The sequence below is a fragment of the Pleurodeles waltl genome, chromosome 6 (assembly GCF_031143425.1).
Source record: "Pleurodeles waltl isolate 20211129_DDA chromosome 6, aPleWal1.hap1.20221129, whole genome shotgun sequence".
Lineage (NCBI taxonomy): Eukaryota > Metazoa > Chordata > Amphibia > Caudata > Salamandridae > Pleurodeles > Pleurodeles waltl.
In genome coordinates, this window is record NC_090445.1 from 643,683,259 (window position 1) to 643,698,620 (window position 15,362).

A 15,362-nucleotide genomic window follows, 5' to 3' on the forward strand; every position below is an offset into this window, starting at 1 on the left:
CATTGAGGCATGATATATAAAGCTAACCATAAGTTTGCGTAGGCTTTTCAGTGAATATATATGTATATACACACAGGCCTTATGAAGTCGAAAGAAATGAAGTGACAAAGCTGGGTTTTTTAATGTTAGGCTGCTTATGAAGTACGCCCTGGTACTGCGGAAACCAGGAGTCCGTGGCAGTTGCTTTACTTCTGCTTCAAGAGGAAACTGAAAAAACCGCGAGGTTCCATCTAGGCCACGGAAATGTCATCTTGTGAAAGAAATAAACTCAAGCTGTGATGCAATTTGGGCACATTTGTAATATGCAATGAGGAGAGCGCCTCGAAGGAGCACTTAGCGGGTAAGAGAAGAGCATACTTTACCATTTATAAGAGATTCTGGGCTAAATTGTATAGTGTGACCTGGGTTAGGGGCTGTTCTTTCAGCAGCGATGTTTTGGTGTTGCAAGTGTTGCAAAGAAACATGGAAAGAACCGTTGCTGCTCCCTTGTTCCTCACTACATCTCGAGGCTCCACTTGTCTCCAGTTTTACTCCGGCTGCACCCGGAGTGACGGATTATTAATTCCGCTTCTTTGTTGCCACTAGGTTTATATATAGGAGGTTTTCAAGCTTCACAGCTTGGCTTGATTCCCACTGCTCATCATTTTCAAGGCTTTTGGGACAGCGGCTGTAGATTTCCCCGTAATGCAAGGGTGTCTCGCTGAAATGAAGGGGGCGCTGGGTTGGGGGCGGGTGAGTCTAACACGCATCGAAACGCTTAGTTCCTCAGTCAAAACGTACGTCTATTCACCAAATGCCAGAATTAAAAAACATGCACACTTTGACTCCTCATGACGTTGTAGCGTCGACCCCTTGTACCACCCTTCAACTCTTGTTTGCTGCAGAAGTGCATTGATCGGAAGAATAGAAGTGAAAACTACAGACAGCAAACTGTTCTCAGGGTGATGTTTACTTCATCTATCTGCTACTTCCTTCGTGACACCGAGACGCTGGGTAACAAGGTCCGTCCAGGAGTACCCAAGTAACCTAGAGAAAGGTAGTAGACGAGCAACTGCAGCGCTACCATTACTACCTGGGTCGGACTGACCTATAAGTAGGGTGACCAGGCGTGCCAGATTTGAAGGGAAAGTCCCGAGTTTTCACCAGCTGTCCCGGCACATTTTGGAAAATGTAACTCATGTCCCGATTTTTAGAGAGGGCCGGCTGAAACCGGTGGGAGATTTTTGTTTGTTTTCCAAAGCAGGAATAGTTATCAGGTGTTATCAGAAAGCAAATAAATTAACAGACATGATACTGACTTTAAAAATGGCAATGTATTTATGTTCTCAGTGTTCCTTCTGTAATTCCTCGCTGAAGAGCGCCGTCAATATGTGCGCTTAGTTGAAGTAAAATTGAAATCCTTCCTCTATTTTTGAGAAATGTCCCTGTTTTTGGCTTCAAAATTCTGGTCACCCTACCCATAGAGCACGCTGGCAGTGTCACAAGGGCTGGTCTAAGAGGTCTCTGTGTGTGACCTTAGTTGTATGTGAGGTCTGTTTTACGGTATAGTGTGTCGGTTTTAATGTTGATTTCCTGACGTTTTTCAAACATAGCATGAAGCAAGCACAAACGCATACAGTCTCCCATTTTTCTCAAAACACTTTTCAGCATGTCTTTACAAGTACAAAACTGCCCGGTTTGCAAAAGTGGGATTCGCTAATGGGGTACACTTTTGCCCAGGTCTATTTTTTGTCCCAGCCCCACACTGTAAATTAGTACTACACCTAATCTACGTTTACGATCGAGATTCTCAAGGGTCCAGCACGTGATTGCCTCTGCCCTGTGCATCCTAGCTTTAGAGAGGAAGTAACCTCCACGGGTCCCTCAAGGCCAATCTGCCGTGACTCGGAATAAATAGTACACCAACATCCGAATACGTTTATGTTTCTTGGGGTACACACATTCTTGAAAATGGAATCGAAGTTGTGGGCGGTTCAGGGAGAGATGCAAAGATTTAAGGTTCCATGTCCAAAACGGTCCCATTGATGCACAGTCCGTAGTTCGGCACCGTACTGTTCTGGGCAGCCACCCACTAGGAGGCAGGTCGGCAACGAGTTTGGAAAGTACGAAAATGGCACGAATGTGTTTTATGCAACATTTCCAAATTCCAGACTCATACCCATATGTAGAGGTCTACTTGCGAGCTTCAGGTCTCGGTGTATATTCCATAGTTCGAGGAAGAAAAGAATACCTTTGGGTTGTGCTCAAAATAATATTTACAATCTTAGTATCAGATCACTTTGCCTGGTGTGAATTTGAAATTGTAAATTATTTGGTGAAGTTATTTTTTTAATCGCTGAACATATATTCAGCGGCCGTTGGCTAGTTTGTAAATAAAACGCAACTATCCAAATACTCCTCTTTCATTATGCTGCAGCTTCAGAAGTGTGTCTTGAGTTTATCTTTACCATGTCTGTAAATATATTCTATTAGCTCCTTCGGAGAGGCTCACCGTAGATTAGGGGATGAGGAAACAAACCTCAATCCAAGCCCTGGTGGAGTGTGATAGAGCCACCTCACCAGTTCTGCCGCAATCCCCACCAGCTGTACTGCAGCCGGGCGATAATAAAAGGACATATGTCAAAAATATATATTTTTTTCTCGTACTTTGAGTGGATATACACACGGACGTTTGAGTTCTAGCAGAAAAACATCAATAAAATAAAAACACAAGGAATAATTACGTCCTTTCTGAAAATAAAGAAATTCATAGCGGGTCGATGGGTAAACTGTATATAGCGGATTTATCTGACAAGTGACATAGGCAATGGTGACCTACCCACAATTCCCATAGGGAGTCTAATATGATGTAAGAGCTCTCATTATTGAGAATATGTCCAGTGACATCCATAACAACAGACATGTCCACCTCCAACCTAGAAATTCCTTTGGAGAGAGAAACAAATAGCTTATCATTCATAACCAAGATTGCAACCATCTGTGGACCTACAAGCTTGATTAGGTGCCATCTCACTACTAGGCTTTGACATCTACTCTTCCTAAACTCTGAACAATGTTGTCAACGTATCCACTGCCAGGCATGCTCGTCAACTTCCCCGATCCATCTACACCTCCTCCTAACATCTCAAGGCAGGCTGGCAGCCAATGACAAGGGATCTGTCCTCAAATTTTCCCTCCCTATTTCACACATAGGAGTTCCTCTTCACACCTCAGGATACTTCGCTGCAAAACCGCCTTCGACCCCAAGCATCTCGAACCGCATCTCAGTTTCATTTATTCAAACTTAAATTCTATCAACACACCAAAGAAAAACTCAGCAGTATTCCTTCTCAGTAAGTTCACCCGAGAGTGAAACTCCATCCCACAGGGCACTAGACAAATATGTGCTATGGAAGTGTTGCAAAGATTTGAACAATGTAACCTGAATAACTCTTCCAACTGTGAAATGTAGTAGTTTTCGACAATGTGTAAACTCTTAGGTGATAACTTAGTTATTAACTGTGTAATATTATTGTATCTAACACTGCCTTTTATCGTCATATATTATATCACATATTGGTACATAATTTCACTGTATGAACTATTCCTGTGTGAATGACTTTGCCACCCTTTACGTCTTGCCCACATGATATAAAAACATGATTTAAAACTGCTAATAACTAACCAAGTAAATGAACAAATATCAATTGACCTTGAGCTCTGCAGCTCCCCGTTGACTTTCAAATTCTCCCTCAGAGCTGGCTCCCTTTGGATCATTCGAAATACACTTTCCCCATCACTTCAGTGAGTTTAGGTTCTTGTATGACTTTGTAAACGGGCAGAACCTACATAATAAGCTACACATCATTTGTTTCTCATGTGAAAGCCGGCGTGTAATCATTAAAACCTCAAATGGAATGGAATCATAGTTGTCATGTCTTTGGCTGAAATTTGCTTTAAAATATCACAAAAGTGATTAGAGGAATTACTGCATCCATCCTGTCTCCACAGGAAGAAACCAGCCATATGCAAATCAGTCTTGGCCTAGCCCCAGAAAGAGGCAATTCAGCATTTTTCTTAGCAGGCACACAAGGCACACAAGGATGTTTTAATCTGGAAGTAAGCACAAAAATGATGGGTGCAAATCCACGAGTCAGACTGGATTCTTCAGGGCTCATCTAATTCCATTGCGATTTATCTTGTAATTTCCATTACAGTGAACACCCAATGAAGCAGCCAACAGCTACTTAAATTATAATACAGTGCAATAACTTATTTTTCACTCCTTCTGCAGTGATCTTTGCAGTTAGCAACAAAACCCCTAAAGAAAACAGAAACCTTCAGTAATCACTTGCTGAAGTGAAAAATGGTCAGTACTGCACATGCACCAGGGAGCCTGAGTTTGGTGTTCTAAAATATCACTTGAATGTATTTAAAAGTGTTAAGTTATAACATACCTCATCTCATTTTATTTCTCCTGACAAAACCTGACCACTACACACTCTTTCACCATCGTATCTCACCACTCTTTATAATATTGCCACCTATGACCCAGCCAGTTTCAGGTTTTGGGTGCCTAATTTGGCACTCAGCCAGTCACCAGTGATCATCCATTCTGCCCCAATGCTACCATCTTTGAAATGGAGGGTACAGTGTCTTTTTATATATATATATCATCTTGACAATGGTTGGTCAACCATGCGTGGACATCTGTTGCAATTAACACACACTTAGGCACTTTTTATCCTCTTCCTGCTTCTCATAATGGCTGATGCATGATTTAGATAATTACACATCTTATGCGTCTCATAGGACAGTGTCCCTTTGGCCCTCATTATCTCTTAAATTTTGTCATTGTCTTCATCACCAGAAATCTTAGCAATGAAAGGGTTCCCTCAACTGATATTCATCTCTGCCGCTAGCTAAGTGTTTCCACTTCCACGTTCATGCCTATCAGTTGTGGTAGTCATTAGGATGAATCTCTGCCATCACTAGATATCTGCCATCACAGAAGGTTACTGAGGCGTTCCACGTTCAAAGTGAGGACAATTCGCTCTCCAAGGACAGTTTCCTTTTAATCTGTAGAGCTGACATTGCCGTCTAAATTCCTCTGCCAATTCTCAAGCACTTTCACCTCAGTCAGCATAACTAACAATTCTTCAGATTTATTATCTCTCTTTTGTCAACCTATTGTTTAGCCTGGACCTAATGACAGCTATTCAGGACCCCTTATTTTGGATCATGCTTCTGCCCATTCCTATATCCTCTGTTTTAATTTATGTATTGGTGGGGCAGGAATGTCTACCCTATCCACATGCTATAAAACATTATTTTGTCTGTCCATATCATGGCCTCTCCCTAGTATTATGAGAAGTGTTTGCAAATCTTACTTTGAGTTCACCATTAGTAGCCTTTCAATTGCTCCCTTTCTGCAACAGTAGGAAACTAGATTCCTCTATGCATGCAGTGTCTGACTCCAGTTTACTTGCCAGCTGAGTATCTGCCACACTAATGGTCCATTCCACACTGTTCCTTTTTCCAGGATTCAATTTAAAATCCAACCTAATGTGCCAATCAGTGCTCCACTGGGTTTCTTCCCTAGGTTTGGACCGAGAATAGTAATAGTGCCAACTCTCAGCTGGTGATGGCCGCCAAAAAGGTGCACTGAGCACAAAAGGGATATATAGAGAATATCTGATTGCCTGAGTGGCAGTGTGGGAGGATTCCACTGGGTGCAGCTAAACTCACTCAGGTGCCCAGCCACCATTTCTGGAGTGTTTCGTACTAGAGTCCATTTAACTTTCTCGCTCCATCTTCAAAACTTAAACGTTCTCTCTTCCAAAGTTACTGTTCTTTAACAAACTCATTGGAGATAGACTCAGAAATGCCACCATGGGATCCCTCAGCATCAGGGGATTCCCACTACTGAGGGCCTAAGCCTGCACCATTCCAGGTCCTAGCCTGCACTTAGAGAAGAGCATTGTTGATACAATTCTTCATATAGCGTAGGGAGTCAAATAATCACAAAATATGGACGAAAGTGAATTCAATATATTCAATATTTCCCTTTTAGGTGGTCTGTATATGTGTATCATTTTGTAGGAGGGGCATTTGAGGTGAAATTAGCTGAAAAATAATATTTTATTCAGGCGTGCCTTCAAAATTAATCCTTGGGTGAGAGATTCCTTTCTACTTCCTTTGCAAGAGCTTGTTTCACTCTTCTCTGAAAACGTGTTATGTGGAGAGCGAGAGTTACTTGTGACGTTTTGACAGATAGTTTCTAGTGCGTGGGACAAATGAACAGATAGCGAGAGGTAGATTGGGGCTTATTGGACGTATGGGCAGGAAGTATTAGAAGTTGAATCACATAGACAGAAAAAGTGTGTCCTTGTGTCAATTTTTTTTATTTTTTTTTATATTTATGTGGTGCAGACCTGAGCTGGCCTGCTTTACATGCCCTCGCTACCCTATCTCCCATGGTGAAATGTGTTGTGTTTATTTACACTGAATCACTTTCAAAGATCAGCGCGTCACTGGTTAGTTCCGAGTTAATTCTGCTTGTATTCCTCCACGGACCATGCAACTTTAAAAAATCAGAACAGAGAGAACCAGCCTGTATAAGGTCTGATGAATCAGCGCAGTAAATGTATCATTGCCATAGCTCCACATTATGTTCAGGAATTTTACTGGTGTCTGGTACCAGAGACCCTGCACAGGGACCTTCAAATACTGAGTTGTATTAGTGGGTACTTCATTTCTCACCATATGTGCAGTGGCGTAACGAAACTTGAGGAGGTCCCCCTGCACACCTCATAGACCCATCCTTCCCCTTGGGACTCATGCAGGAGCTCCCAGGCCAGAGTAGTGTGGTGAGGGGGCCCCTGGAGCTCGGAGCCACCCCACACCACAGGGCCTGGGCAGGGCCTTTGTTACGCCACTACATATGTGCTAGTTTAAGTGTGCAATTATCAGCTATTGTTTTGCCAACATTCTGGGAGAGCAAAGTGTTCCTGGAGAAAATATTTCCCAAAATGTTCTAAATTATGGAGATAACATTGGTAATGGATAGCAGTGCTTGGACCTGTGAAAGGCTTTAATTTAATCTCGGGAGGGTATGAACAGACAAGGTTGGAAACCTGCAAAAAGGTGAAAATGTCAGTGACAATGTTATATGGATTTCAGATAGTCAATATACAGCACATGTCAATGTGGCTGTCGAATCCATCAACATGTATGTGCCCAAGTGTAAGAAGACTGGGACAAATTTTATCAATGCTCCCCACCATAGAAAAAAATATTTATTTGCCAGTATTACTGGACTTGCAAACGGTACCACAGGGAGCATGCACGATTTCAGTGGGAAACCCCAATGACTGGTAACTGCAACATACCAAACACACATGGGACCACTGTAAAACCCCTACTTACTGTGTACGGACCGACCTTTGGTCTGCATTGTCAAACTGCACATGATCTTCCTAATCTGAGGATTATCTTCTTAGAATCTAAGGTTGGAATTTTATGAAGAACAGCTTGATGGTGCATAACAAAGAAACAGTAATTCCTCAAGGAAAACTCAATGCATTGCCTCACATTAAAACTATGGCCCTCATTACGAGGCTGGCGGTCGGACCACTACAGACAGGGCAGTCCGACCGCCCCATTATGACCCTGACTGATCCACCACTATCATGTTGCTGACACCACCAGGCTGCAGCCAGCCTGCAGCCTAGCGGTCCCGGCGGTTGTAATCCGCCAGGGTAGCTTCTGGATTACGAGTCCCCATCTGCCAGCCTTTCCATGGCGGTAAACACTGTCATGGAAAGGCTGGAGGAATGGGGACATCAGGGGGCCCATCGCGCATTGCACTGCCTGAATTACACCCTACGCAGCTCAACATTGCAGCTAGCTTGATTACAAACCGGCTTCAATGTTGTGGTGAGTTTTTCGCTGGGCCAGTGTGTGGAAATGCGGTTTTCATCCCCTGGGCCAGCGGAAAACTCCTAATAGGGCAGCAATGATACCACCAGTGCTGGCGCCCGCGGCTTCAGCTATCTTTGAAAAAGACAGCCAAAGTCGTAATGAGGGCCTATGTTTGAAACAAATATTAATAGGAAAATCTACAAGCAGTGGTCATTTGACACTCCCTCCTTAGGCGTCTATTTTTTCAGAGCCCAAAAAAATTAAATGGAATTGCCACATTCATTTATCTGGCTAATAATTAATTTAATTATAACATAGATCAAGCAAAAGAAGCTTTTAGAATGTCAAGTCATATTATCTAAATCTAAAGATTATTTAAATTGATAAGAATCTGAGCTAGAGAACAATAAAACCCAGTCTTTAAAACTTGTGGGCATTCCAATCCCTTTGGCTAAGAAATGCTTTTGATGACTTCCAGAAATGAGTAAGTTGTGTTTGTTGAGATATTGTTGATATTTGTTATTTTATATTTATATGCTGATCTACTTATGCAACTTCCTAATGTATTCAGCTGAATAGATCCAAGATATAAAGGAAGTATTTTGAGAGTCAAGAGAAATCATCTATGCTCCATGATTAAACAATGTGAGTTTCAGCATAAACTGGTGTAGTTTTTAGGCACCGTTGTTAACCGTTGGTATATGGAAATGGGCCACTTAAAGAGTTAAGCTATTTTATCTTGTAATAAACACGACAACGGAGCTAAAATGATTTTTGATCTTAGCCAACTATTGCAGTAGGTTCATACAAGGCTTAGTTATTTTTTTGTTTCTATTTTAGTATTATAAGGCACGAACTAGGACCCTAATGGGGGCAAAGTGATATATAGGCAAATTGGTAAATAATGATGACCAGGAAATGGCAGACAGCAACTAGGGAAAGAGTCTTAATGCACAACGAGAAGAGTAGGTGTCATTAGCAAGTGATGAAGGAAGGGAGCATGGTCAAGGCTTGGGTCAGGAACTTTCAGCATGAAGGCATTATGACATCATCACTGTGAAGTGTTGACTGCAGAGGAGCCACTTCAGGTCTTTCTGAAGGAAGATACACAATGAGACAGTATTACAGTGAAGGGAGTTTCAGACCAATAGAGCATATTCTAAAATAACTGAGAAAGAGTTTGCAGATTTTTTAAACCTGGAGTCTACAGTCATAATACCTCAGGACTGTGGAGGCACATCTCATCTTCCTCTCCTCCCTCGAGATGGCACATTTCTGACCTGGGTAAAGAGGTGAGTTTGAGTGCAGGATTATAGCGGGCTGCATCTGAGTTCATGCAAGAACATTGCAAGGTTATTTAGACCAGGGCTATATGGTCAGATCAGTGCTGGCCAGAGACTAGATAGACCGCACATGGTTAGCCTCCTTCAAAGACCTTAATTGGTCATTAGTAATGCCTGTGAGTAAAACATTCCCTTAATCTAATTTGGATAGGACTAGAGTCAGCAGGTCATATCACTGTTGAGATCACTGTTGAGATATGCAGTGATCTACATATCATAAGTATGAATCGTGGCAAGGTTAACTCAAACTTCTATGTCTCTGCGGTTAGCAAATTGAGTACCATTAGAAACCATGTGTAGCGTCTGTTATAGTAAAGTACTGAGAACCAGCCGAAGTGCAGTCTGTCGTGCTATATTACAATAACAATATATAATTTCTATTATTTCTATTCTATTCAATTTTACTACTATATTCATCAATCACAACATAAGGCACTACAACGCAGCTTTGCTGTTTTGCCTCTGTGCTGACTCTGAAACTGTGGGCCAGTAGCATCATATATCTATGCTGCATGGAGATTAAAGAAGACCATGTCTAGAAGGTCATCGTCCCTACCTGAGTCAGTGGTAGGTCGAGACATTTGCGTCACTTGTCTGTTCACAATATTCTACGATAACTTGCATTCCTTGTCCAGGCTTTTCAAGTGTCACTGACTTTTAGCTGGACCCAAATATTTATACTGTCTGCAGTAAAACTTATTTATTCTTGCCCCTGGGAAAATGCTTAAAGCGTTATCTTGGAAGTGTTTAACTTTAGCTTTACTGTTGTGATTTTGCACATATAATTGAGAAATTGAGACACTGGTTGGAGGGGGTGAAACCCTACTCATACAGCAAAAACAATCCCCGCAAGGCTGAGACAAAAGCAAACCCCAAAATAATCTGTGCTCAACATTCTGGTAGCTTGGCACAGAGTGTCAGGCTTAGGCAATGTGTAAAGTATTTATGCAGCACTTCAAACAGTAGTAAAGTTAAAACACAACTCAAGTAAATTCCCACACCAATTTAGACAAATAGACCAAAATGTGTTAAATAATTATAGACCAAAACAACAAAAATCAAGTCAGTAGAATTAGAGACATACAAGTTTAGGTGAAAATAGTGCAAAAAAGTCAAAAGTGTCACTCGCGGCTATCTGGTCATGCGAGAAGCCGCAAGTTCAGGCCGACAGCAATGGAGCATGGGTCAGATACCGGGCCCAGGTTAGTCCCGCTGAAAACTTACCTTCTCAGTCCAGTGCAAAGAGTCCTGTTCACAGTGAAGGGGGCTGCAAGGAGCCGGGAGGTGTCACAGACGGTCATAAATGTAGCACGAAGAGCAGGCCTGGTGTCGTGGGCTGTATTTGTTGTAGCAAGAAGATCCTGTTATCTTTGCAAACTGACCAAGATTCATGGTGGCCTTCCCTTTGAGTGGTCGATGCTAAGAGTCGGGTTGACAGAACTTCACATTGGTGGGTGGGCGCCACGGGTGACAAGGTTCTGATGCCAATGGGCTCATTTGTGGTTGTAAAGAGCTCAAAAACGTCAATTCTGCTCCACTGAGGCCACTCCAAAAGTTCAGGATAGGAGGTGCACCATCTGGGGGTCAGGGACTGGCTCCAGCTGGATCTGGGGGTTGGTTCAAGTGTCTGGGAGCCTGTTATGTCCCTGTAGCCCTGAAAAGGAGGCCAGCAGACTAGCCCTTGGGGTCACTCTGGTAGTTCTCGGTTCAGGAACAGGTCCAATCCCTCCAACTCGGGCAGGAGGGTGGCAGTCCAGTGGAGTGGCAGTCATTTCAGCAGCACACCAGTCCTTCTTCATGGCAGAGTGACCACAGATCCAGAAGTGTACTGAAGAGTTGGTGTCTGAGGTTCAATATTTATATCAGGTGCCTCCTTTGAAGTGGGCGACGCTTCTAGGGGTTTCCCTTTGAAGTGCAGAGGTTTCCTGCCTCCCTTGCCCTGGCTCCAGACTAACTACAGGGTGTACACAACCCTGTGTGACAAGGTAGGACATTACCAGTCAAGAGCAAGTAGGGCTGTGCCCAGCTCCACCCTCCCATCCTGCCAATGAAATCTCATCCAGGTAAACCTAAGCCATTTATTGTGTGTGGCTCTCTAGGAGGACTACACAAATCCTGTCTGCTACACCCAGTCATGTCACCCAGAGAGAGGCTGCAGGCATTATGGCCCTCATTACAACTCTGGCGGTCGGTGTTAAAGCGACAGTAATACCGGCAACAGGCCGGCGGAAAAAAAAATGGTATTACGACCATGGCGGAAACCGCCAACATAGACAGCCACTTTAACACTCCGACCGCCATGGCGGTACAAACAAACAGCGCTGTAGAAACCGCCAACAAACAGGCGGAAGACAATGCACCGCCCACCCTATCACAACACAGCAATCCGCCACCTTTTCCTGGGCGGAACCAATGCGAATAAAAACACAGCGGAAAATGTACACAGAAGGGAAAACACTCACCTCTCCACAGCCCACGAGGAACCAGGACACCATGGAGCCAGAACTGCAGATCCTGTCGGCGATGGTCTTCCTGCTCCCCTATCAGGAGCTCCAACGACGGCGGCGAGGACCACGGTGAATACTGCACCTACAACACAGGGGAGGGGGAGGGAAAAGAGAGTGACACACACATGCAACAGCCCCACCCCCACCCTCACCCACAACATCATACACACAAATACATGCTGCAACATTACATATAAGCCCCCCAAACCCCCTTGAATAGCGCAAGGACAAAAGGAAATTATTTGAACGACTGTAATCAACAACAAAAAATACAGTAGTCAAAACCCAAATTCAGTATATACAATTATGTACACCAACTACACAAGTCCGGATAGTGCACCAATCATTGTCCGTGGACCACTGGGCCCAAAATGCATGGGCGAGGCCCACACTAGATACCTGACTGGAAACTGAGAGAACACTGCTGGGGCATCAGACCAAAAATATACAGGCACCTCGGGGTGGAGGGGGGCACCTCAGCCTGATGAACGCACGACGCCACTGCTCCACGAGGGGGCTCCATGCCCATTGATGTATTCTGGGGAGTGCAAAGCCACAGTCTCTCAAGTCTCTCAAGTGGGTGGGTTGCCCACTGCTTTATCCTGGGGAGTGCAAAGCCACAGTCTCTCAAGCCCTTCCAGTGAGTGGGTTGCCCAGTGCTTTATCCTGGGGAGTGCAAAGCCACAGTCTCTCAAGTGGATAACAGTCTCCACTGGTTCAGGAGGGGGGCTTGGTGCCCAGAGTGCTTCATCCTACCAAGGACTGAGGTAGTGGATGTCATTCTCCACTGGTTCTGGAGGGGGCTTTGTGCCCAGAGTGCTTCATCATGCCACGGACTGAGGTAGTGGATGTATCTCTCCACTGGTTCTGGAGGGGGCTTGATGCCCAGAGTGCTTCATCCTGCCAAGGACTGAGGTAGTGGATGTCATTCTCCACTGGTTCTGGAGGGGGCTTTGTGCCCAGAGTGCTTCATCCTGCCAAGGACTGAGGTAGTGGATGTATCTCTCCACTGGTTCTGGAGGGGGCTTAGTGCCCAGAGTGCTTCATCCTGCCAAGTACTGAGGTAGTGGAAGTATCTCTCCACTGTTTCTGGAGGGGGCTTGGTGCCCAGAATGCTTCATCCTGCCAAGGACTGAGGTAGTGGATGTCATTCTCCACTGGTTCTGGAGGGGGCTTTGTGCCCAGAGTGCTTTATCCTGCCAAGAACTGAGGTAGTGGATGCCTTTCTCCACTGAAAGTGATGCATCATGGAAGCTACCCAGGCTCCTGGAGCTCACCACCAGCCTCGGACGACTGACCACTGGGGATGGCAGCCATGTCTGTGGTGGTGCCACTGGCTCAGGATGTCGCGGGGCTGCTGGCGGTGCTTGCGGCGGTGTCAGTCGCGGCGGTGCTGGTGGCGGGCTCTGTGGCGGCGGTGCTGGCGGCAGGCTCTGTGGCGGTGGTGCTGGCGGTGGGCTCTGTGGCATCAGTGCTTGCAGCGGGCTCTGTGGCAGCGGTGCTGGCGGCGGGCTCTGTGGCGGCGGTGCTGGTTGCGGGCTCTGTGGCAGCAGTGCTGGCAGCGGGCTCCGTGACAGTGGTGCTGGTGCCAGGCTCTGTGACAGCGGTGCTGGCAGCAGCCTCTGTGGCAGCGGTGCTGGTTGCGGGCTTTGTGGCAGCGGTGCTTGCGGCGGGCTCTGTGGCAGCGGTGCTGGACTCAGCACTCTCGATGAACTGTCAAGTCATTGCAGTCTCCTCTGCCTGTTTCAACACCATGCACATGATCCAGAAGATCTTCAAATGGATCCCAACCGAATCCAAAAGAACAGTCACCCAGGCCCTCGTCAGGAGCCACCTGGACTATGGCAACGGACTCTATGCCGGAACCACCACCAAGGTACAGAAAAGACTACAACGCATCCAGAACACCTCCCCCCATCTCATCAAGAACACCCCCAAACACAGCCATACCTCCGCCCTACTGAGAGACCTGCACTGGCTCCCAATAGACAAAAGAATGACATTCAAATTTCTCACGCGCGCATGTAAAGCCCTCCACAATGCCGGACTAGAATACCTCAATCAAAGACTTCGCTTCTACACGCTCACCAGGCAACTCTGCTCCTCCAACCTCTCTCTCGCCACCGTCCCACACGTCATTAAGGCCACAGCTGGAGGAAGATCCTTCTCCCACCACACAACCAAAACCTGGAACTCCCTCCATATCGACCTCAGAAGATTTCAAAATGGAGCTCCAGCTTTTGCACAAACTGCTTCTGGATACTTTGCCGACATCACTGACACCTTTTCGGACTCATCTCCCTCTTCTGCATCTGAATTGTCAAAAACACGTAAGCTGATAATTTGGCTCAAAACAAATTACTTTGTTCTCCCATGGAACTATCTGTGGCTTTCCTTGACTATAATAGCTTTCCTCTTATAGATTGGCTTTGTTATTACTTTCTTTCTACTGATACATGGTCATAATCTTCCTGAAACGACCAACAGTTGAACTAGTGGATGAGGTCCTAAAACCCAATTTTTCTTCTCACAAAGTCCGCAGAGACTTGTCTTTTGTGAACATCTCCGCTATACCAATTCCTGATGGGATTGTGTGGGATAAAGCCGCATTTGATATATACGGCCAGACTGAGGTCACTCAAATACCATAAGTGTTTAAACTTTCTATGAATGATGTAATAATGCCCAGAGTTGTTTCTGGTGACTGGGATGTGAAAACAGTTGATTCAATGATGACTGAGTTGCAGTATTTTACTGTATTTGAAAGTGAGGATGTTTATCAGTCAAAAGAAAATTATGGAGATATGTTCTGTTATAATTATTATGGACACCATTTCATTCATAGAGCAAGTACCCCAAAGACTATTTTCAATTACACACAATGGGAGCATTGCCCGATTCCACCACATGGGAGTTCTAAAACATATTCTGAAAAATTTGCATATTTTTCTGAGCACAATGTTAAAAATGCTGAGTCATATTATTTAAAATTGCCATCGATGGAAAATGTACATATATTATTGACAGACACAATATTCATTTATTCGGATTCCTTTGTTTCCGGGTTGGCTATAGAAGGCTATGAATATTGGTTGAAGTCGATTGACTTAAAAAGTCCAGGACATTGGCAAATAAGGGGAAAGGATGCTTTACCTAGAGCATGCCTGATACCTGTTCAAATAATATTTTTGAATGAAACTGTAAAACATGCAAGTTGTTTAGGCTTTGCAAAAATTAAGGACTTGAATGCGCCCAGTATTCCTGCTCCTGCAAAATTTCACAAATTGCAAAAGTATAAAATTGCAACTGAAGATCAGCTCGATGAATGGGTCCAAAATGGCACATTTAATGCTTCCCTTTCACATCCTGGTGTGTGGTTATTGTGGCCAACAGATACCAATGGGTGTCATAAATATTTTGCAAACTCCACAGGGGTTTTTAGAACAGGTAGGCCTGACCCTCACTATGTGTCATCTGAACGCGCAGGTATAGTGACGACATACAGTGTAGGGAAACTATGCAAGCGATGGTTGTAGAGTTCCTCACTAGATGCTGTTAAAGAACACCTCAGACTCCTGTCTAATAATACTGACTTACAGGATTTCCTGTT

At 44.6% G+C, this 15,362-nt stretch overlaps 1 protein-coding gene across 2 annotated transcripts in view; it reads left to right on the forward strand.

Moving 5' to 3' along the window:
- The first annotated feature begins 238 nt into the window (after nt 1–238).
- RAB44 (RAB44, member RAS oncogene family) overlaps nt 239–15,362 on the forward strand; it is a 350,449-nt gene continuing 335,325 nt past the window's right edge. Inside the window, exon 1 of one of the 2 annotated variants that reach the window (XM_069238986.1) lies at nt 239–340. The gene's annotated coding sequence lies outside the window, so the exon portion shown is untranslated. The remainder of the gene's footprint in view (nt 341–15,362) is intronic. The other variant, XM_069238985.1, reaches the window with a different exon arrangement.